General features: G+C 34.7%; 1 protein-coding gene and 1 pseudogene across 3 annotated transcripts in view; both read left to right on the top strand.

The window, feature by feature from the left end:
* Window positions 1-25,753, top strand: part of GALNTL6 (polypeptide N-acetylgalactosaminyltransferase like 6) — a 1,200,276-nt gene that overhangs the window by 165,988 nt on the left and 1,008,535 nt on the right. The gene's annotated exons all lie outside the window — the stretch shown is intronic.
* Window positions 13,822-16,189, top strand: LOC131506858 (BCL2/adenovirus E1B 19 kDa protein-interacting protein 3-like; annotated as a pseudogene).

Here is a 25,753-nt window from a genome sequence, read left to right as displayed (position 1 = left end):
AGTAACCTAGAAAAAGCAGGAGAAATGGAAAGCATAAAACAAAGTTATAGCAACATATACAAACCATCAGTCTACTTCTTAACTGTACCTGGAATAATCCAGTGAAGAAATGGGCAGAAGACATAAATAGACACTTCTCTAAAGAAGACATCCAGATGGCCAACAGGCACTTGCTCCTCATCAGGGAAATAGAAATCAAAAACCACACTCAGATACCACCTCACATCAGTCAGAATGGCTAAAATGAACAAATCAGGAGACTATAGATACTGGCGAGAATGTGAGAAACAGAAACCCTCTTGTACTGTTGGTGGGAATGCAAACTGGTGCAGCCGCTCTGGAAAACAGTGTGGAGATTCCTCAAAAAATTAAAAATAGACCTACCCTATGACCCAGCAATAGCACTGCTAGGAATTGACCCAAGGGATACAGGAGTGCTAATGCATAGGGTCACTTGTACCCCAATGTTTATAGCAGCACTCTCAACAATAGCCAAATTATGGAAAGAGCCTAAATGTCCATCAACTGATGAATGGATAAAGAAATTGTGGTTTATATACACAATGGAATACTACTTGGCAATGAGAAATAATGAAATCTGGCCTTTTGTAGCAATGTGGTTGGAACTGGAGAGTGTTATGCTAAGTGAAATAAGTCATACAGAGAAAGACAGATACCATATGTTTTCACTCCTATATGGATCCTGAGAAACTTAACAGAAGACCATGGGGGAGGGGAAGAAAAAAAAAAAGGTTAGAATGGGAGAGAGCCAAAACATAAGATACTCTTAAAAACTGAGAACAAACTGAGGGTTGACAGGGGGTGGGAGGGAAGGGAGGGTGGATGATGGGTATTGAGGAGGGCACCTGTTGGGATGAGCACTGGGTGTTGTATGGATACCAATTTGACAATAAATTTCATATAAAAATTATAAAAAATAAAAATAACTTCTTTTAAAAATACTCTATTTTAAGAGACAGATTGTCATATTAGATTTAAAAACATAATAGGTATATGCTATTTATAATTAAACAAATAACAATTGAAAAAAGTGGTGCTATAAATATTAATTTTTGACAAATAGACATAAGGACAAAAAGATTTACTATAAGTACTAAAGCTTACTCCTTAATGATATAGCTGTAAGTTAGTTACAGATATATGTGCTGTCATATGCCATGCAACATACAATATAATAAAATAATTCCAATTATGTTATCAGTATTGACAATTATTAGGAGATATAACTATGTTGATAAATCCAACCATAAAATGGGAGATTTTAACAAATAACTCAGCAACTGAGAGATCATAAAATGTAAAGACTAGTAAAGATAAAAAATACTGAAAAAAATAATCATTTTGATATAGTAAACATAAGTAGAGCATTTTACACACACAAACTCATAATATGCAATAATATGAACTTTTTTCTTTTCAACTTTTTATTTAAATTTTAGTTACTTAACATACAGTTGCATACAGTGCAATATTGTTTTCAGGATTAGAATTCAGTGATTCATCACCCATATACAACACGCAGTCCAATAATATGGACATTTTTTAAAGTTTACCTTATATTAAGCAATGAACTTAATATTCAAACTTTCAAATGGGTAGCATCTTTTAGAATACATTCAATAATGAAAGTTGAATTAGAGGTCTGTGGGAAAATTTTTGTTGAAACTGTTGATACTTTTGGATTATTACAGGGTCAAAGAAGAAATTGTCCTAAACATCAAAATAATAATAATGTAGGATTATTGAAGGATAAAATGAAAGCAATAATTGAGGCTAGTTTATAACTTTAAATGCTTATGTAAGTAATTAAGACATTAGTGAGCAATGTGCTTAAATAGCTATGTACTCAAACTAGACAAAAAATAAAGTGGAAGAATTTGGAGAAACAGTTAATAAATATAAGAGTAGCAATTAATGAAACAGAAAACAAATCGTAACAGACTTTACGTAAAGCCTATTCTTTGAACTAAAGCAAATAGGTTTTTTTTTAATTTTGTAAAATTTATCAAGTAAAAGTGTTGCAATGGGGACAAGTCTTGATGAAGTTGGTGCAATGGTGCAGAAATATCAATGATAGTAAAATGATATTTGAACACACATATACTGATAAATTTAAAAACAGTTAACAGGTACAGGTGTCAGAAGGTAGCAGAGGGTTAGCAAAGTATCCTCCAGACTCAGAAGTAATTTTTAGGTTGGTGGACAAATGATCCAAATACTACACAGCTATTCTCCCTGAAGTCTGGAACTTAATCCATAGATTTTTATAGAGTAAGGGAAAGTACAGAGGTCATTGTGAGGTCAAAGGGTTTAACATTTAACAGATTTTGTGAAAAGGGACCTGAGGGGGCAGTAGGGGAAGAAACCACGTTACCTCTACTAGTTATCTAAACAACTTTAGGGAAGATCAGAATATGCCTTCCTGCCTTCCGTCCAGGTATACATTAACCTCCAAGGGTCCTGGTTCTAGTAGCCCCAAAGGAGGTCATTTCAGGGACATGAACAAGATGGAGGGTCAAAGATGGAGTCAGTGTTGTCAAATCTTACAACAGATTATTTTTTAATGTATTTCTAAAAATTTCTAAAAAGAGATTGAAAATAGGAATTGCCTCATAGCCATAAGATAAATGGAATCATACACCCAAAATTTTCCACAAATAACTGTTTTACAAACTATTCCAAACATTCAAGCAACAGATGCTCCCTTCTTAGTCAAATTCTTCTAGAGAATGGGAGAAAAGAGACACATTCTCCAAATTATTTTATAATTCTAGTAGTATATCCTCCCACTAATGTGAGACAGGTGCAATACGTGAAAATAAAATTATTAACCAGTGTCAGTTGTGAAATCAAATGTAAAAATAAAATTATATTTAAAAATGTTTCTGGGGGCGCCTGGGTGGCGCAGTCGGTTAAGCGTCCGACTTCAGCCAGGTCACGATCTCGCGGTCCGTGAGTTCGAGCCCCGCGTCAGGCTCTGGGCTGATGGCTCGGAGCCTGGAGCCTGTTTCCGATTCTGTGTCTCCCTCTCTCTCTGCCCCTCCCCCGTTCATGCTCTGTCTCTCTCTGTCCCAAAAGTAAATTAAAAAAAAAAGTTGAAAAAAAAAATGTTTCTGAATTCAGCAATGTGTAAAAAATGTAGTACTTCACAATCAAGTTCAGTTTTCCAGTAATGCTAAATTTGTTTAAATTTGAAACAGTTCGGGACAGCTGGGTGGCTCAGTTGGCTAAGCATCCAACTCTTGATTTCAGCTCAGGTCATGATCTCATGGTTCATGAGTTCGAGCCCCATGTCAGGCTGGTGCTGACATTGTGGTGCCTGCTTGGGATTGTCTTTCTCTCACTCTCTCTGCCCCTCCACCACTCATTCTTGTGCTTGCTCACTCTCTCTCTCTCTCAAAAGTAAACAAAAAAAAACTTTAAAAAATTAAAAAATAGAACAATACATTTATATTGAAGCAGTGAAGCCACATGATCATATCAGTGAACAACTACAAAAAAATCACTTAGTAAATTTCAAAACCCATTGTAATAATAGCTTTTTCAAAAAAATAAAAACATAACTTTCTTAATCTGATAGAGCATAATTATTAAATCTGCAATGAGTATCTTAATGTCTAAACATAAAAAAAACATTGTCCCTTTTATAACCTTGATGTGTGATATAGCCACTTTTTTCAAAATTTTGTACTTTTGCATTATAGCCATCTAATTAACTTTAAAAAAAAAAAAAATATATATATATATATATATATATATATATATATATATATATCTTGAATAGAAAGGAAAACTGTCACTGTTCATTAAAGATATAATTGTAGGGAAAAAAACAAATTCTCTCTATATGAATTACTAGAATTAGTAAGACTATTCAGCAAGGTAACTATATTTAAATCACAGCACTAAACAAAAAGTTAACTTTTTAGAAATTTACTCTATATATTGAAAATAAAACATAAGATAACTAGGAACCAAATTATTCAAAGAGGTACAAGACCATTTTTGTTGAAAACTCTAATACTTTACTGAAAGATAATGAGGAAAAAAAGAGCTACAACATTTATTCGTGGGTAGGTAGACTCCGCATGTTCAGCTCCACTAAATAGATCTATATATTGTATATAATCCTAATCAAAATTCCAATGGATTGTGTGTTTGTGTGTGTGTGTGTGTGTGTGTGTGTGTGTGTGTGTGTGTATAGGAATAAAGGGTCAAGAAAAGCCAAGATACAGAAAAAAGGAAAAATAGTAGGAGTGGAATGGTTTGCCTCACAGATTTTAAGACTTACTGTGAAACCATAATCTTTCAGTTCACATGATATTGGCTGAGGAGTAGAAAAACAGATCAAAAGAATGAATAATCAGCTAGGAAACATACCCTCTGTTGTGTTGAAAATTCACTTATCAAAGTTGGCACTGCAAATAGGTGAGAAAAAGGATGAACCAACCATTCAATAAACCATTCTGGGCTTTTGGTTATCCACAAGGAAATTTATCTTCACCTCACAGTATATATTAAAATCATTTCAAGGAAATTACAAGCCTAAATATGAAATTTTGAATCTCTAGAAGAAATTTACTTTGGTTTTGGAAAGAATTTATTATATATAAAATGAACAGTCATATATTAGAATCGTTACATCAAAAAGTATAACATATGAGGAGAAAATACAAGCCAACAATTCTGAGGATGGACTTTCAACACAACTGATAAAGAATTAATATCAAGACTAAACTTAAAAAGTTCTACAGATCACTGAGAAATAGACAACACAAAACAATAGAATGAAAAGTACGAGGAGTTATTTCTAAGAAAAAGAAACAGAAATGGACAATAATCATGAGAAGATACTCACCACCACTAACAAATGGTGAAGGGGCACCTGGATGGCTCAGTTGGTTAAGTGTTCAACTTTAGCTCAGGTCATGATCTCATGGTTCGGTTCATGAGTTTGAGAACCGAATCGGATCTCTGCTGTCAGCACAAAGCCCATTCCATCTCCCCTGTCTCCCTCTCTCTTTACCCACCCCTCTCTCTCTCGTAAAAATAAACATTAAAAAAAATAAATTAAAAAAAAAACACAAATGGAGGAGAAAACAGAAGTACATTTTAGCAATCGTTAAATTGGAAAAATATATCGTACAATACCAGGGGTTTCTGGTGTATATGTAAATGATATAACAGTATCCCCACAAAACTAGTAAAGTTGGTGATGTGCAAATTTTATGAACCAGAAAATCCCCTCATAAATATAATGTGAACAATAGCATACACATTAAAAAAATAAGAACATAAAGTTAATGGAAAAATACGTGGACTCTGTGAATGGTGTTCTGACATTTTCCACTCACCTGTATTTTAAAAATTCTATTCATGACTCACTGAAGTAATTCTATGCCACTAAAAAGTTGTTATCTGTGGGTTGAGATATATATTCCTAGAGCAACTTTTGCACTATATAATAGGAAAAGTGAAGAAGAAATTTCACAGAAACATTTTTTCTAATATATAAAGAGTACTGGTCCTGATGCCTACTTGTTAAGGAAGTGAGTAATGATTTGTGGTATATATTCACACAACAAACTATTTTGTAGCAACAAAAACAAATTGACTTTAGTTCACAGAGGTCTTATTGAGCAAATACTACAAATTTAATTTATGTAAAATTAAGCAATACCAGAGAGAGAGACAGACAGACATAGATCATGCATAAGTTTGTATGTGTATGTGGAAGGATGTTTGTTTGTTTGTTTGTTTATGTGGAAGAATGTTTAAAAGCCAATGAATAAATAACAGATAACCCATGTTAATTGTGTCCTGGGAGATCGAAAGGAATGGGGATGCAATGGTGGAAGGACAAACAGGGTCTTCAGAATTATAGGCAATGTTTGATTCCTTAAACTGGGGTTAGATATGAATTGATTGTTTCATTTTTATTCATTATGTGTTACCTATGCATTCTTTTGAATATAAATAATTATTTAAAATTTAAAAACAGTCTGTACAGAATTCTCATCATTTTTGAAAGTTTTCACTGAAATATGAAGAAGTGCAGAAATATGCCCATAGTTTAACTGTACAAATAATGAATTTTCACCATCTGAAGAACATCTAGATCACAAAACATATCTCTAAAACCCAATGGTACTTTGTTGTTCACTCTCCCTCCTGGGCACAGCCTCCCCTGCAAAAGGTGACCCTTCCCCTTCTAACAGCATAGACTTGTTTTGTAGGATTTTAAGCTTGACAGATTCCACCAAATTACATGTAGGATTATATATTACTAAAAATGGTGTGTGTGTGTGTGTGTGTGTGTGTGTGTGTATTATATATTTTAATTTTATGTTCTACCTGTTTTCTGCTTTAATTACTATCTTTACATTGACCTTATATTCATTGACCTTGGTAAATTCACTCATTAATTCTAATACAGCATCTCTAATTTTTTGGATTTTTCATAAACAATCGCATTGTCCACAATTATGATAGTTTTATTTCCTGCTTTTCAGTCCTTCAGTCTTTTCTTCCCTTGCTTTACTGTGCTGGTGTGAACTTTCAGTATAAAGTTAACTAGCAGTAGTGATAGTGCGTATCTAATCTCATTGCCAGTCTCAGAAGGATTTTTTAAAGGCATTTTTACTTTTAGTCTTCCATAGTCTCTAGCACATTGAGGAAATTACTCCTTATTCCTAATTTTTATTCCTATTTGTGGTCTATTGGTAGTTCTTTCCATCTTAATATATATTCTATTTTATCAAATTATTTTTCCACAGCTAACGATATGACATAATTTTTTCTCCTTTTTTTCTGTTAATGTAGTAAGATATATTGATTTATTTTTAAATGTTGAATCAACCTTGCATTCCTATAATATGTCCTATTAGCCATTAAGTATTGATTTGTATACAGATTCTCTTTGCTATCATTTTATGATTTATGCATCTGTGTTCATGATAGAGATTGGTGTGTACTTTTCTCCTTTAATGTCTTTGTTAGGATTTGAGTTCTTAAAATATGCTATTGCATGTTCCCTTTTATCTTATTCCCTGAAAAATTTTATTTAAGATTATTTTTTTCCTTAAATATTTGGAGGAATTAACCACAAAATCAAATGGGATTGAAGGGATATTGTGTGTGTGTGTGTGTGTGTGTGTGTGTGTGTGTGTGTGTGTAAAGATATATAATAATAGCTCAACTGTTTTATTGGATGTAAAAGTTTCAGGTTTATAACTCTTCTACCCTCAGCTTGATGGGTTTTTTTTGCTTTATTTTGTTTGTTTTACTAATTTTTCTATTTCATCCCAATTTTTGTCAAATTTACTAGTATTTATAACATCCTCATAATATCTTTTAATATTTTTGAAAATTCTTTAAGTGGATATTGAAGCTTAGTTGGCAGTTGTTTTCTTTCAGTTTTAAATGCTATTTCATTGATTTCTGCTGTCCATCATTTTTATGAGACATCAACTATCAGTCTTCTTGCTATACCAGTGAAGGTAATATTTTATGTCTTTTTTGTCTTAAAAATTTTCCCTTTGTCTCCAGTTTTCAGAAATTTTATCATAATAGTTGATTACACCAGTGTCTCACACACTACACATCATCTCTGTGTTGATGCTGACCACAGCAATCGTGGAAGACAGTTTTTGTTTTGCTTTTTTGGCAGCAGTGGGTGTTGTCCAGCATTTTACCTCCTTCCAGTGTTTGGCAAATGTTTCTCTTTGGTGGAAGGTTAAGTTCCATCTTTCACTGAATTTAACAAAATCACATACTCACTTTGTTTGCATCCTTTGCAACTAAATTGTGAGCACTTAACTCAGGCTTGAACCATACTAAATGTTTAATAAAGAAGTAGGTAAAGAAGCATAAGCAGCAATAGGTGGCAGTGATAGATGTTGGAGCAACAGACAGTTCCAGAAGCTGCTGTGGTTGTGTTGCTGTGGCTACCCAAGCACAGTTCTGGCTTGGGATGTTGTTTCTAGCTATGGAATTCCTGAACTATAGTTCTCACTGACTCTTAGCTTCTCATCATAATTTTATACTTCATTTTTTGCATAAGTCAGCTAGATTTGTTTTCCGTTAGTTGAAACTAAAACATATCTTGTACTTCATCTCTGACATCTTCTCTCACATCCATAATCAGTCTGTCATCAAATTCTATTTCGGATACATTTTCCAGAAAAATCTTGAATTTTTTCCCCATCTCTCATTGCAAAACAGTTAAATCTTTTGCATGGTCCATTGAGTAATGCTTCCTGATATAGCCTACAATCCACTCACGTGAAATCCAGCAGTTATTTCTATTTAGATGTCACACTTAAAACCTTCTAATACTTTTACATTGACATTAGGAAAAAATCCATGTCTATGGATTGAAGTTCTTCTAAGATGTAGAATTTACTGACTCCCAAGCTTCACGAACTCTAACCTCTAAAGGACTCACTCTGCTTTAATCATCCTGGCTTTTGTTAGGTCTTTAAATACAATAGGCATCTTCCTGCCTCTTGGCCCAAGGTTCTTTGCACATGATGGTCCACTGCCTGGAGTGTTCTTTCTCTTATTTCGGTATATACCCAACACTGGCTCATATTTTAGGTTATTGCCAAAAACAGTTTCCTCAGGAAAGACTTCTCAAAGTAGGTAAAAGCCTTACCAGCTTGATAAAGTCTGCCCTATAATGTTTGTAATCCCAAGATTTAGTGTAGTCACAGACATATAGGAAGTCAATGAACATTAGGTGAATTAATAAATGGGTGAATAGTGAAATACACTATTGTTTTTATAATGTGGGTTCTCCCACAAACATTTTTGGTCAAAACAGTTGCAATGTTTATATCAAATTTATGTACTCCAATCTGGAAAAGTTTAAAACCTAAGGAAATGTGATTCATCCTGGTCCATGATGAAGACTATGCTCTGCATTTTAGTAACTAAAATTTATTGACTCCAACCTTGCTGGTGACAACTGTGAAAAAGGAAGAAGCAGAAATATGAAAAGAAACTGTCAACTTGGTTACAAATTTGGATGAATATGTGTTTACTTTCCTAATTTCCTAAAGTCTAACCAGAAAGCTCATCTGATTATCAAAATATCTCTGCATTTCTTTTAAAATTAATTAGGAATTATTACTTATAAATTTGTATTTTCCCCAGTTTTATTGAGTTGTAGTTAACAGCTCAAAATTGGATGTATTTAAAACATACAACCTGATAATTTCATATACACATACATTTCAAAATATCACGTGCAAGCTTATTAACATATCAGCTATCTTCTTACATAGTTATCTGTTTCTTTCTTTCCCTTTTTGTGGTGAGAACACTCAAGATCTAATCTCTTAGAAAATTTCAAGTGTACAATACAACATTGCTAACTATTGTCACATCATTGTACGTTTGATCTTCAGAAAGTATTCATCTTACATAACTGAATCTTTGTAATCCTTAACCTACATCATCCTGTTAACCCCTCCCCCCAATCTCTGGAAACCACCTTTATACTCTCTGTTTCTATGAGTTTTACTATTTTCAAGATATTTTTTTAAGTTTTTATTTATTATTTGAGAGAGAGAGTGTGAGCAGGGTAGGGTCAGAAAGAGAGTGAGAGAGAGAGAATCCCAAGTAGGCTCCATACTGTCAGCACAGAGCCCAACATGGGCTTTTGTCTCATGAATGTGAGATCATGACCTTAACCAAAATCAAGAGTTGGATGCTTAACTGACAGCCACCCACATGCCCTGAGTTTTACTATTTTAGATTACACACATAAGTGAGATTATGCAAATTTATCTTAATCTCTGTCTGCCTTGTCTTTTCTTTCATCAGCTGAGCTTGAAGTGGACTTTCTGACTCATGGAAAGTCAACTGTTATATAGCAGGCCCACAGTCAGTTCTCTCCTTTAGAGAGGGTGAAATGCCTTTGGGAAAGAAAGTAGTATCTTAGTCAGATATCCTTGTAAGCATACTAACATAATTGGCAAAAACCAATGGCATTTTCCAATGGGAATCTTTACATATGATATGTTTTTAGCTGGATTAACTTAGTTGCATTGGACTCTTTATGCTTATCAAACCAGGTGTTTACTGAAATGAAGTATAAAAAGTTGAATGTTCTATGATCCAAAAAACACCTGTAAGTAATATGATGCATGCAAGTATTAGAGACCCCACAGAAAATGTACAAATATACTTAAACAAGTATAGAGGAGAGTTTGTCTTAAATACATGGAAAATATCTTCTGAAAACCAAGCTAACTCTTTTAGATTGGTATCCTTTTAGAACATACATTGAAAGCTAATTTTTATAAATAAGAGATATTGTCCTAATGTGTGTCAAGAAATACATTTTAAAAAATAAGGAAATAGTGTGTGTGTGGGGGGTTCATGATGGTGGCAGAATAGGAGGACCCTAGGCTCATCTAGGGTCCTATGAATACAGCTAGATAATGATCACATCATCCTAAGGATCCCAGAAATCAACCTGAAGACGGACAGAACAAATTCTGCAACTAAATGGAGAGAAGGGGCCACATCTAAGAATATAGGAAGTGCAGAGACGTGGTTTAGGGGAGAAGAGATTCCAGGGTACTTTGTAGGAGAGAACGCCGCGGTTGCAGAGAAAAGCAAAAGAGAGGAACATGTAGGAGAATGCACAAAGAGAACCTTTCCTGAAAGCCCTTGGCTTGGAAGATAAGAGGGGCTGAATTTTATGAGTTGTTGCAACCGGTGAGGCTTAATGCCTAGAGTTTTAAAAGTCTGTGGGCTTGGCTGGAATAAAGCCTGGAGGGCACTGCTCTGTTCCTGGAGAAAAGGCAGGCAAACAACTCCAAGGCTGACAGTGTGGAAACAGTGATCTGAAGAAAGCCGAGGGCACACACTCACTCTTCTTTGAGGGCTTCCCTGAGAGGCAGCATTCACAGAGATGCCTCTCCAGGACGAAGTTGCTGGCAAGTGCCTTTTCTATTCCCCACCCCTCAGCATAAACACAGAGGCACCTGCAGGGAACAGCATACCACTGACACTGGACACTGCCTTCTTTAAACCAAGCCCCACCCCACTGTGCTCTGGCAGGATTGCCCTTCTCAGTCAAGTTTGTCTCAGTTCCAGTGCAGCAGGCCACTCCCCCAGAAGACCAGCAAAGCTCATGCCCACACCACATCTCCTGATCAGAGAAGTCTGCAGGGCCTCAGCTCTGGTGGAGTTGACATCAGCTCCCATTTAACAAGCTGACCACTGCATACCTAGTTAAAACCCACCATGTTCAGGACAGGGACCAAACACTGCCCACAGTAGGCAAGGAAAACTTCCGTGGATGGCTTTCCTGAAGGATTAACAACCGTAACGCAACGGCAGAGTGCATGCAGTACACACCGGAGACACTCCATGAAGTGCCAGACCTGGGGCTCTACATGGCCTCTTCTTTATAAGAACATTACTTTCAGGAGCAGAAGACATAACAGGCTTTTCTAGCACACAAAAGTCAGAGACTTAGACAAAATGCCAAGATATAGGAATTTATCCCAAATGGAAGAACTAGTTAAGTATGGTCAAAGATGTAAGCAAAATAGATATAGGTAACATGCCCGGTGGAGAATGTAAACAATCAAAAGGATACTACTCACTGGTCTTGAGAAAAGAACATGAGACATCAGTGAGACCGTTACTACAGAGATAAAAGGGTTACAAAAGAATCAATCAGAGATGAAGAATGTAGTAAAACAGGATTCAAAACAGGCTTAATGCAATGAATAACAGACTGGAAGAAGCAGAGGAATGAATTATTGGCATAGAAGACAAAATAATGGAAAATAATGAAGCTGAACAAAAGAAAGAAGAATTATGGGATACAATAATAGACTTAGGGAACTCAGTGACTGCCAAATGTCGTAACACTCATAGGAGTCCCTGCAGAAGAGAGAAAAGGGTCAGAAACTTTATTTCAAGAAATAATAGCAGAAAACATCCCGAATTTGGGGAGGAAACAGACACCCAAATCTAGGAGGCACACAGAACTCCCATAACAAGCAGGGTAACACCAGACATAATGTAATTAAATTAACAAAATATAATGATAAAGAAAAAAATCTTAAAAGCAAAAAACAAAAGTAGTCCTTAACTTACAAGGGAAAATCCATAAGGCCAGCTCGAGGTTTTTCAACAGAAACTTGGCAAGCCAGAAATCAGTGGCATGGTATATTTAAAGTGCTGAATGATGAAAACCTTCAGCCATCAATATTCTATCCAGGAATACTATCATTCAGAATAGAAGGGGAGAGAAAGACTTTCCCAGATGGAGAAAAACTAAAGGAATTCATGACCGCTAAAACAGTCCTACCAGAAATACTAAAGGGGACTCTGAGTACAAAGGAGAGAGCAAAAGTGACAAAAATGAGAAAGGATCAAAGAAAATCTCCAGAAACAATGACAAAAGAAGTAATAAAATGGCACTAAATGCATATCTATCAATAATTATTCTGAATGTAAATGGACTAATCCAATCAAAAGACATAGAGTGTCATAATTGATTAAAAAAACAAGTCCCATATATATGCTGCCTACGAGAGACTCATTTTAGACTTAAAGACACCTGCAGATTGAGTGAGAGGATGGAGAAACATTTATCACACAAATGGATGTAAAAAGAAAGCTGGACTAGCAATACTTACATCAAACAAATGAGACTTTAAAACAAATACTGTAAAAAGAGACAAAGAATGGCATTATGTGCTCATAAGTGGGACAATCCAACAAGAAGATATAATTATAAATATTTATGCATCCAACATGGAAGCACTCAAATATATAAAACAATTAATAAAAAACACAAAATAACTAATTGATAATAACACAATAATATTAGGGGACTTTAATATCCCACTTACATCAATGGACAAGTCATCTAAACAGAAAATAAACAAGGAAACAATGTCTTTGAATGACACAGTGGACCAGATGGACTTCACAGATATATTCAGAACATTCTATCCTAAAATAGTAGAGTACACAGTCTTTTCAAGTGTTCACGAGACATTCTCCAGAATAGATCACATATCAAGTCACAAATCAACAAATATAAAAAGATTGAAGTCATACCATGCATCGTTTCTGACCACAAGGATATGAAACTAGAAGTCAATCACAAGAAAAAATTTGGAAAGACTATAAATACATGGTGGTTAAACAACATACTACTAGACAATGAATGGGTCAACCAAATCAAAGAAAAATTTAAAAAATATACACGGAAACAAATGAAAATGAAAAACAATGGTACAAAACATTTGGGATGCAACAAAAGCAGTTACAAGATGGAAGTATACAGCAATATAGGCCTACCTCATGAAACAAGAAAAATCTCAAATAACCTAACTTTACACCTAAAAGAGCTAGAAAAAAATTAAAAAATGAAGCCTAAAGCCAGAAGAAGGAAGGAAACAATAAATATTATAACAGAAATAAATGATATAGACACTAAAAAACAGTGCAACAGATCAATGAAACCAGGAGCTGGTTCTTTGGAAAAAAAAAAAAAATAAAAATAAAACAAACCCAAAACATAAAATTGATAAACCTCTAGCCAGACTAATCAAAAAAAAAAAAAAAAAAAAAAAAGAGAAAGTACCCAAGTAAATAAAATTATAAATGAGAAAGGAGAAATAACAACAAACACCACAGAAATAGAAATAGTTATAAGAGAATATTATGAATAACCCATATACCAAAAAATTGGATAACCTGTAAGACAGCAAATTGAGGGTTGCTGCAGGGGAGGGTATGGGTGGGAAGATAGGTAAAATGGGTGATGGCAATTAAGGAGGACACTTTTGGGGATGAACACTGGGTGTCATGTGTAAGACATGAATCATTGGGTCCTACTCCTGAAGCCAAGACTACACTGTATGCTAAGTAACTTGAATTTAAATAAAATTTAAAAACATAATTTAAAAAAAAAAAGAAATGGACTGGCCCAAGAACCAGAGATGTTCTTGCTGCCACCACAGGTCTTTCAGACACCTGACAATGTCATCTCATTTAGTAGAGAAGCCACCGCTCCCTCACAACAACAACTGTGAGGAAGGTGAACAGCCTTTGCCCCTGACAGCTGGCCTCAAAAGTTCCTGGGTAGAACTCCCTATGAACGGCAGCAATGGCAATGATAATGGCAATGAGAAAAATAGGGGGCTAGAACATGTACCTTCCTCATCTTCTGTCTGCAGTGGAGACATGGAAAAGGCTCTTTTGCATACACAACATGAATCAGGACAGAGTAGTTCAAGAGCCAGTTCTCACTGTGACAGCCCTTCCCCACAAGAGGATGGGCAGATTATGTTTGGTGTGCAGATATACGCCAGTAGGGCCCGTAACTCTCAGAGGAAGAGGTTGCAGAAGAAGAGAAAGAAGTTGATCCTTTGAAGAAAAGTGTAGACTGGGTGTCCAACTGGTTCAGTAGACCCGAAAACATTCCACCTAAGGAGTTCCACTTCAGACACCCCAAATGTTCCATTGCTTTAAGCATGAGGAAAAGTGGGGTCATGAAGAAAGGGGGTGTTTTCTCCACAGGATTTCTTGGAAGTGTTCATTCCATTTTTCTTCCTCTCTCATGTTTTGGCTTTGGGGCTACACATCTATATCAGAAAGCGACTGAGCACACCTTCTACCAGCACCTACTGAAGGAAAGAGAAACCCCTGGAAAAGCGTGTGACCTGTGAAGTGGTGTATTGTTACAGTAGTTTATTTGAACTTGTTACCATTGTAAGCATGACCCAACCTACCACCCTATTTTTACATATCCAAGTTCCAGCAACTCTCAAATCCAGTATTTTATTCAAACTCTGTAGAAGCATTTTACTAACCTCATTCCCTTTTGGCCTGTAAGACATTTTAGAATTTCCTAACAGAATTTACTGTTATTTAAAAATTCCTAACAGAATTTACTGTTATAAAAAAATTTAAAAAGAAAAGGGCTTCTTTTCCACAAATGTCACCAGCAGATTATAATTTTGTCAACAATGCTATCATCTGATTTTAGTGCCACTAGACTTAGACCTGCATCATTTGTGGTATAAATTTTACTCTTGCAAGATAACTATCATCTCTCTCTTCAAATGAAATCAGGTTGATGTGACAGCTTAGTTGTTTTATTTTTTTTTTTCAAGACAAAGGCAAGCTTCAATAAGCTTGAATTTATAGTTATTAAAAAAGAAAAAAAAATCAACCAAGACACAAGGAAAAAATATCCTGGGCAATAATTTTAAACAAACAACAACAACAAAAAAGACATGGACAAATTCCTAGAAACATATAAACTACCAAAACAGTGACAGAAAAAATAGAAAACTAGAACAGACCAATAACCAGCAAAGAAATTAAATCAGTAATCAAAAACTCCCAACAACCAAAAGTCCAGAGCCAAATGTCTTCACAGCAAAATTCTACCAAATATTTAAAGAAAATTTAATAACTATTCTTCTAAAACTATTCCAAAAAATAGAAAAGGAAGTAAAACTTCCAAATTTATTCTATGAAGCCAGTGTCATCCTACTACCAAAACTAGACAAAAATTCTACTAAAAAAGAGAACTACAGGCCAATATCCCTGATGAACGTAGATGCAAAAAATTTTAAGTTTTACTAGCAAACTAAATCCAACAATACTTTAAAAAAATTCACCACGATCAAGTGGGATTTATTCCTAGTTTGCAAGGGTAGTTCAACATTCGCAATTGAATTAACACGACACACCAGATTAATAAAAGCAAGGATGGGGTGCCTGGGTGTCTCAGTTGGCTAAGTGTCTGACTCTTGACCTCAGCTCAGGTCTTGATCTCAGGGTTGTGAGTTGTGCTCGACACTGGGTATGAAGCCTACTTAAAAAAATGTAAGAATAAGAACCATATGATCATTTCAATAGATGCAGGAAAGTATTTGACAATAAGAACATCCATTCATGATAAAAATCCTCAACAAGGTGGGTTTAGAGGAAACATACCTCAACATAATAAAGGCCACATGTGAAAACCCACAGCTAATATGCTCAATAGGGAAAGCCTGAGATCTTTTTCTTTATGGTGAGGAACAAGACAGGGTTGTGTCTACTCTTACCACCGTTATTTAACATAGTACTGGATGTCCTAGCTGCAGCAATCAGACAGAAAAAATGGATGATAGAGAGATAGATAGATAGATAGATAGATAGATAGATAGAATCCAAATCAGCAAGGAAGAAGTAAAATTTTCACTCTTTACAGATGACATGGTACTCTATATAGAAAACCTGAAAGATTCCATAAAAAAAAACCTGCCATAATTGATAAATTCAGTACTGTTGTAGGATACAAAATCAACAAACAGAAATCTGTTGCATTTCTACACACCAGTAATGAAGCAGCAGAAATAAAAATTAAAATATCAATCCCGTTTACAGTTGCACCAAAAACAATAAGACACCTAGGAATAAACCTAACCAAAGAAGTAAAAAACCTTTACTATGAAAACTATTAAATACTAATGAAAGAAATTGAAAATGACAGACAGAAATGGAATAGCATTCCATGTTAATGGATCAAAAAAGTAAATATTATTAAATTGTCTATGCTGCCCAAAGCAATCTACACATTTAATACAGTCCATTTCAAAATACCACCTGCATTTGTCATTGAGCTAGAACAAACAATCCTAAAATTTGTATGGAAACACAAAAGACCCCAAATAGCAAAAGCAACGTTGAAAAAGAAAAGCAAAGCTGGAGGCATCACAATTCCAGATTTCAAGATATATTATAAAGCTGTAGTGATCAAGACAGTATGGTGCTGGCACAAAATACAGAACAGAAAAGAAACAGGAAAGAAAATCCAGAAGTGAACCTACCACTATGTAGTCAGTTAATCTTTGACAAGGCAAGAAAGAACATCCAATGGGAAAAAAACAGTCTCTTCAACAGTGTTAGAGAAAGTGGACAGCAACATACAAAATAAGAAAACTGGACTTCTTTCTTACACCGTACACACACACACACACACGCAATCAAAGTGGATGAAAGACCTAAATGTGAGACCTGAAACCATAAAATCTTAGAGGAGAACACAGGCAGTAACCTCTTTGATATCAGCCATAGCAACTTCTTTCTAGATTGTCTTTTGAGGGAAGGGAAACAAAAGCAAAAATAAACTACTGGGACTTGATAAAAAAAAAAATCTGCACAGTGAAAATACCTAGAAGACAGCCTATGGAATGGGAGAAGATGTTTGCAAATGATAAAAAGGGTTACTATCCAAAGTATATAGAGAACTTATAAAAGTCAACACCCCCAAAAAGAACAATCCGGTTAAAAAATGGATAAAAGACAAAAAAATGGGCAGAAGACATGAATACACATTTTTCCAAAGAAGACATACAGATGGTGAGCAGACACATGAAAAGATGCTCAACATCTGTGATCATCAGGGAAATACAAAATAAAATTATAATAAGATGTCACTTCACACGTGTCAGAATGGCTAAAATCAACAACACAAGAAACAACAGGTGTTGGTGAGGATGTGGAAAAGGGGAACTCTCTTGCACTGTTGGTTGGAATGCAAACCAGTGCACTGTGGCAAACAACATGGAGTTTCCTCAAAAAGCTAAAAATAGAACTACCCTACAATCCAGCAATTGCCCTACTAGGTATGTACTCAGAGAATACAAAAATACTAATGCAAAGGGATACATGCACCCCTATATTTATAGCAGCCTTATCTATAATAACCAAATTATGGAAATAGCCCGTGTTCATCTACTAATGAATGGATAAAGAAGACATGATGTATATATATACAATGGAGTATTACTCAGCCATAAGAAGAATGAAATCTTGCCATTTGTAACAACATAGATGGAGCTAGAGAATATTATACTAAGTGAAATAAGTCAGTCAGAGAAAGATAAATACCATCTGATTTTAGTCATATTTGGAATTTAAGAAAAAACAAATGAGCAAAGGTAAACGGAGAGAGGCAAACCATGAAACAGACTCTTAACTATAGATAACAAACTGATGGTTAACAGAGAGGAGATGGGTGGGGGAGAGGTTAAATAGTTGACAGGGATTAAGGAGTGCACTTGCCATGATGAGCACTGGTGTTGTATGGAAATGTTAAATCAATGTATCGTACACCTGAAACTAATATTATACTGTATGTTAACTAACTGGAATTTAAATAAAAATTTTGTCAACCATATTTTGGGTTAAGTTTTGAGTCCATGTGTATTTGAAAATTACTAAGACAAAATATAGTCAATTCCCCAAAAAGAAATAAATAAAGAATAAGGAAATGAGTGGGCTGTATCTACATATAACAAACACAAAACATTGAAAATAATGTCATTTCTACAGTGTTTGTGAATAGATAAATTTTGTTTAGCTTTAATGGTCATAGTATATGAAGTGGCTAAATAAAAACATTTTTTAAACTAGATTTGCATTTGTTTTTATACTCTATTAACGACAGAGTGCATTGTTTATGAAAATGTCTTTTAGAGAATAAAATTAATACATTCTGATATTTAGAAACCCTGTATTAGTAGTCTCATTTCAACCTCTATTGATCAGTTAAATGCAATTAACCTACTAATTTGTAACAAAAATAAATTCTAGGAACAAGGGTGAAAAATGGTACATCAATAAACTTTACTTTTTTACAGGGATTCTGTAGCCCATTGTCCATATTTTTTTGTTTCAAAAAAATGTGGCTTTTTATTCAGTTTTTGAAAGAAAATTCATTATCTTCAACATTTTAGTGAATGGATAATATGCTAATTAAATGAAATATATAAAAAAGTATTTTATACTACAGTCTCTTTGTTTTCTCATTAGGAAAGCTTGTAATCTCCTTTCACCCACAGCTCGTAAATTAAATTTGGAAAAATGAATATTGTAAAATATCCCTTAACCTAGGAAATATATAATAATTAGGATGTATATGAGATTCTTTTTCAACTCGATAAATAGAAAATATTTTATTTGGAATAAAGTAGAATTTCAAGATCAAACATTATAACTAATGACATATTAAGTATAACAATTAGGACCTCACCTTGTACCATCTTTCACAAGCTATGTAATTCTAAGAAAATTAGAGTATGATATGTAAGAATTTTTTTTGGATAAAATTATAATGCAGTTGGCAAATTGTTACCATATATGAATACAAATATTTTAGTGAATTAATCATCAGGTAGTATCCACACAGACAAGAAATTAAACCTGAGCCATTTGAAAGAATTTTAAAAATACTACCGACTGGGGTTGCCTGGGTGGCTGTCAGTTAAGTGACCAACTCTTAATTTTGGTTCAGGTTATGGTCTCGTGGTTTGTGAGATTGAGCCCCATATTGGGCTCTCTCAAAAATAAATAAATAAACATATTTTGGAAAAAAAAATACCACCATCTTAGAGATTTGTGAGCAATTACAGTTCTGCAAAATAATTTTTAAATTTGTTGTGTTGTTTTAGTGTTCCATTAGACCTTTATCCAATTTAAAGTGTATAACTTTCAGAGTTAATATTTTTATCTTTTTTTAGATTTATTTTTCTTTCTTTTTTTAAGAAAAAAATTTTTTTTTAATTTTTTTTTTCAATGTTTTTTATTTATTTTTGGTACAGAGGGAGACAGAGCATGAACAGGGGAGGGGCAGAGAGAGAGGGAGACACAGAATCGGAAACAGGCTCCAGGCTCCGAGCCATCAGCCCAGAGCCCGACGCGGGGCTCGAACTCACGGACCGCGAGATCGTGACCTGGCTGAAGTCGGACGGTTAACCGACTGCGCCACCCAGGCGCCCCCTTTTTTTAAGAAAATTTTTAATGTTTAATTTATTTTTGAGAGAGACAAACAAGTGGGGGAGGGGCAGAGAGAGAAGGGGACAGAGGATCCAGAGAAGGCTCCTTGCTGAGAGCAGCAGGCCCGATATAGGGCTGAAATTCACAAATCAGGAGATCATGACCTGAGCTGAAGTCGGACACTCAACGAACTGAGTCACCCAGGTGCCCCTAGAATTTTTTTAGTTAAATATCTACTTATGATAACGTATGGATCCCACAGAGTGATAGGCAACGTGAGGTTAAAATCTCTTTCTGTAAAAAACAGATGCCTCACGTGATAAGGCCAGGATTTAAGTAGAAATGAGCCACCTGTTTTCCTGAAGTAAGATAAAAACAATGTCCTCCCAAAAACCTCTCTAAGAACATAAAAAAAAAAAACAAAAACTAAAGGTCATTTTTGTAGACCTTCAGTTTTCATCTGTTTTTCTTAGTTGAAGTTGTAGAAGAACAGAAAGAAAGTGAAATAATTCCATTATCTTTTTCCTTGTCTCTTATTTCTTCTTACCCTCCTCATGAGAAGTTCAACTGAAAACCATTTTGTATGTAAAGGAGACCAGCACAGATTTTATGTAGGTGTCTGTCTTTCGTAGTTAGAACCTTCTAAACTGTAGCCTCTGTTTTTGAATTTGGTTATTCATTACAACACTGCCTACAATGTCAAAGAAGCAAAATTAGAATCAATTTATATTATATATATTATATATTATATATATATTTATATATAATATAAGTTTATGTATATAAATATATATAATATATATAATATAATATATAATATATATATAAAATATATATATATATATAAATTTATATATATAAATAAATACATATATATTTAAATGGGGGTTATGGGAAGGAAAACCAGAAGAGCTTTTCAATGAACAAATTTAAGTGAACTGCTTCTGTTTGAAAACAAACAAAACAGTTACTAAAAATTGAAAACTCAGAGAAATGAATCTTTTTTATATGTTAAGATGGAAAAAGACAATGTTGTATAACAGCAGGATTTTTAGAACCTCATCAGAAGGTAAATCACAGAGCGTCTCAGAAACTGGGACATGTGTTGAAGTTTTGTGAGAGACAGGACACCTAGAGTGTAGATGCATTGAACTGGCGGTGCTAATCCAGTGGCTTTTGTCCCTTCCATTTTCAATAAAGAAATTATTAGGAGAAGGAAAATTGGGAAATACAATCAAGGACGTGTCTCACTTTAATACTATGCCAGTCTTCACAAAATGATAGTATATTAACTTTGGGAAAGGTCTTAGGCATCATAAAAACTAAAACTCTCATTTTATCATGATATAAGTGTGCAGTATATCCAAGGCATAGTAAATAATGTAGTTAAGTGTACATCCAGGTCATAGGACTTCATGTTCATGGAGTAGTAATTTACACATCTGTACATTTATATTTATACTGAGATTATACGAAAGATCTGAACCTTTTCTGTTTATTTTAGAGAGAAGAAAGAGTGTGGGAGTGGAAGACAGAGTCCCAAGGAGGCTCTGTGCTGTCAGCACAGAGCCGAATGTGGGTTCAAGCTCATGAAATGTGAGATCATGACCTGAGCCCATAACAAGAGTCAGAAGCTTAAGGGACTGAGCCACTCAGGCACCCCAAGGTCTGAACCTTTCTTGTTTACATTTCCAGAGTACCAACAAAAACTTGGCAATTTAAATAGCAGCACTTTGCTTAGTCCCAAAAGGAAAATAGGTTGAAAAAAAAGGTGTGGACAGGGTAAATGGTTTACCTAGACACAGTTAACTTTAAAGTGTGAAGTCATTTTTAAAATAATCATTTACTGTCTATATAAATATAGGGTTAAAGATATCATCTCCGTTAGTCCTGAGGAATCATGGCAAGCTAACTATAAATTCCTGTAAGTCATTACTTACTTTAACAGAAATTTGTTTTCATCATGAAGAGCCAACTTTAACACCAATGAAATGCAACAGTCCATATTCACAGAAGGACATACAATTCAACAGTATTTGTTGGGAGAAAGTCCTCCATGGATTTCTTGTATTTCTGCACACCTTGAGAGCAGAGGCACCGAATGCCCTTGTCCTGGGCCATCTTTGCAAAGACGTACAGCAAATAGCCTAGGAAGGTGGAGATATCTTGGATGTCCATTCCAATATAATAAAAATAATATCTCCTTCCAAGGCAAAGGTAGGCAAGTTTTTGCCCATTCTAAGAGTCAGGTTTCCTAATCTTGGGTTTCCCCTTTTGTGATGTAATCCACTGCATATTCCGGTATTTTTTTCACCTGATACTTTCCTTATCATCTAGTCAGAATTTGGGCTCAAGTAACAAGCATAAATAATACATAATAATCTTGCCTCCTTCCCAGAGGCAGCTCATATAAAATGACTGACTAATGAAGGGATACTAATGCTCAACTCAAAATTGGGACGGCTCTGAAGGCCATCCCAGTTTCAGACTTCGCCACTAGTTTTGGTGATGTTTTGTTGTGGTTGCATAACAATCCTCCTTTTCTTCCTCTTTCTCATTAATAAACTTCCTGCAAGTAGATATTACTGTAAATCTGTTTCCTGAATAGTCCAACCAACAACAGTTATCACTGTGTGTAAAATGTTATCTTCTTGAGAAAGGGCCTGTCTCTTCCTTATTTATTTGTTGTTTTTGTTGTTGTTATTATACCTATATCAGGTATCCCAATAATAGCTGTTCACTAAGTACTTGATTAAACTCATGGAATGGAGAACTTCACCTTGCATTTTTATTGTTAGCATCCAAGAAAAAATGTAGAATATTATACTAGGAGCATCCTCCTAACCAAGTATTGAATATGAGGTGATAAATATATTTTAGAATCCAGAATCAATTACAAAAAACCCCTATTATTCAAAAGAAGAGTCAAAGGGATAGTATCATTTGAATTTCATCTAGAAAAAGTTGACTGATTACTAACAAATCTCATCTTTCCTAGCTAAAAGGAAATAAAATTTACTTGTCTAACATAAATTAAAAGAAGGTAATGCAGAAATAAATTCAGAGAAAGGAAGGGAAAATGTTTGTTCACCATCACTTTTACTTATATGAATAAGACTGATGGTTTAAACAGCAAAACTGAGGGTAGCGTTTATACATATAAAGCCAAATAAGAATGGTTCCAATATTTCCTATTGGTCAGGAATAGTGTAAGTTTCCTCTTAAAAAGCAATCTTGAAAAATTACTCTTGGAATTTTAAGAAATTTAAAAACAATAGCTTAGCCTAAGATACCCCAAAATGCTCCAAGAAAACAGATGTTTTGGCAATAATTTACCAGTAGGAATTGAAAAATAAGCTAAGAATACAGTAAATAACTAATCATAGCAAAAACTCTAAGTATATTCCAACAATAACCACCACCTACCTACTGATATTTTCTCATAACTCTTTCAAGCACCAGGAATCTTTAGATAACTGATGCTATATTGTAAAATGTGTTTTCAGTTTGATAAAAAGCTACTAGATTATAAACAACTGTGTGCTCTTGGGCATATTGAATGTTTGTTGAATGTCAACAGGTGTACTTATTTCTTGTTTGGGTTTCGCGGTAAATGATGGATCATGGCCTTCCATTAAAGAGAAACCTTAATCTTTCAGTTTATATATCATCTATTTTCCCAGCTGAGTCTTTCAGTCATTGGCTCTTAACATCCAGAAAACAGCTTTGTGAATCTGATGTATGTGGTTTTTTTTCCCCTCTCAGTGTTCTTTTTCCAGATACATTTTTTTTTCTCTTGAAATGTCATCCCTAGAGAAAACATTTTGGAAAAAAAGTCATAGTTATTTGAAATGGTTATTATCTAATTATTATCCTGTTCATTTTATATCTATTTTATTATTTATTAGATACTGATTTATTAATTGGTGACATTGTATGACTCTATCACATTTTCATGTATTTATTTTATAATATGAAAACAAAAATAATATTTAAGTTTGAAAAAAAACTTCTTCTCCCCTAATGTGATATTCTTTTTTGTGGCATCTAAAATTTTTGGATTTGCTTTTTTTTCCTATTGTAAGTAGCAAAAGTATAGCATAAAAGCATGATGCCAGTAGCAAAATGAGACCCTTAAGTACTCTAAACAAGTGTATGATACTTGGTCCTTTGCTGTTTTTTTTTTTCACTGTTTCTCATTGTAGGTGCTGTTGGAATTATAGTTGTGTGAACTCTTAGTTGTGCAGAATATCTCAACAAGTTCTAAGGTGTTAGCATCCTGAGCCCTAGGCAGTACATGCCTGAAGCATCCCCTAGTCATTATGACAACTCGAAGTGTCTTCCACATAGTTCTAGTTACCTCCCAGGGGAATAGCACTGCCCCATTTTCTTACTCTGCTTCTGCTTCTAATTTTTATTACTAGTTATAGCAAAGGTAGTATAGCAATTTCTTCTGTTTATTGTGTTCCCCTCAACTTTCCACTCTTACCGTTCTAAACAAGTTAATGCTTTTAAAGGACAGAGCTCCTGTGCTCAAAATCTTTCACTGGTATCTGTATGAATTTTCTAGGGCTGTTACAACAAATTAGCACAGACTTGGTGGATTAACACAATATTAATCAATCCTCTCATAATTCTGGATGCCAGAAATATAAAACTGAGGAATTGTCAGGGCCAGTTCCTTCTGGACGCTCTAAGGGAAAAACTGCTCTGTGCCTTTCTCCTACTTTTTCATGAGTGACAACAATCCTTGGCACTGCTTGGCTTATAGACACATCACTCCAATCTCTGCCTCTGTCTTCACAACACCTTCTCTGTGTTTCTTTGTGTTCTTCTCTGTCTCTTTTTTTTTTTTTAATTTTTTTTAATGTTTATTTATCTTTGAGACAGAGAGAGACAGAGCATGAACAGGGGAGGGGCAGAGAGAGAGGGAGACACAGAATCTGAAACAGGCTCCAGGCTCCGAGCTGTCAGCACAGAGCCCGACGCGGGGCTCGAACTCACGGACCGTGAGATCATGACCTGAGCCGAAGTCGGACGCTTAACCGACCAAGCCACCCAGGCGCCCCACTTCTTCTCTGTCTCTTATAAGGACACTCTCACTAGATTTAGTATCCACCCTAATCCAGTATGCTGTCATCTTGTTCGTCACATTAATTACACCTGCAAAGACCTTCTATTCAAATAAGGTCACATTCTGAAGTTCCAGAAGGGCATTAATTTGGGGAGACATCAGTCAACTCACTATAACACTTATTGTTCTTAAGTTGAAGTCCACATTTCTCATCATGGTTTAGGAGCCCGACATGATCAGGAATTGCTTTGCTTTTCCAGACTTTTGTCTTCCCAATCTCTGCTCTTAGTGGACTCTGAGTTCTGGTGAGACTTATTTTAGTTACAGTGTTCCTCTTCTGGAACTGAGGTCTCAGATTAAAAATAATTTTCTTAATGATTCTGTAAGACTGTTTAGAGCAATCATCCCTCTGTTACATTTCCACAGAGCATATCGCCATAGCATGCTCATTGCTGGGCATATGTCAAACACTACAATATAACAGCAAATGAACTGGATTTGAGTCCACAAGATTCATGGCAAAAAATATATCTCCATGTGTCTATAGACCATTACATATGTACTGTGCAAATTAGCTAATTAACTGATTAATATTAGTTTTAGTTGTCCTTCTTAAATGGCATGGAAAGTTTTCACCAATTTATTTGTACATGATTATGAAGAGCAGTTGCTGTAATAATTCTATATTGAAATACTTGTTTGGTGCCTTTACTATTGATTTGGAATGTCTTTTTGGGGAACATTTTATTTATCCAGAATTAGCACTCTATGTTCAAGAATTGCCCATAAAAATTAGACCTACTATGGACTAACATTGTCCTTACCTTACAAATATTAATC

The sequence above is a fragment of the Neofelis nebulosa genome, chromosome 3 (genome assembly GCF_028018385.1).
Source record: "Neofelis nebulosa isolate mNeoNeb1 chromosome 3, mNeoNeb1.pri, whole genome shotgun sequence".
In the NCBI taxonomy this organism is placed as follows: domain Eukaryota; kingdom Metazoa; phylum Chordata; class Mammalia; order Carnivora; family Felidae; genus Neofelis; species Neofelis nebulosa.
The sequence above is the reverse complement of the archived record's forward strand: the minus strand, read 5'-3'. Positions and strand labels throughout refer to the sequence as shown.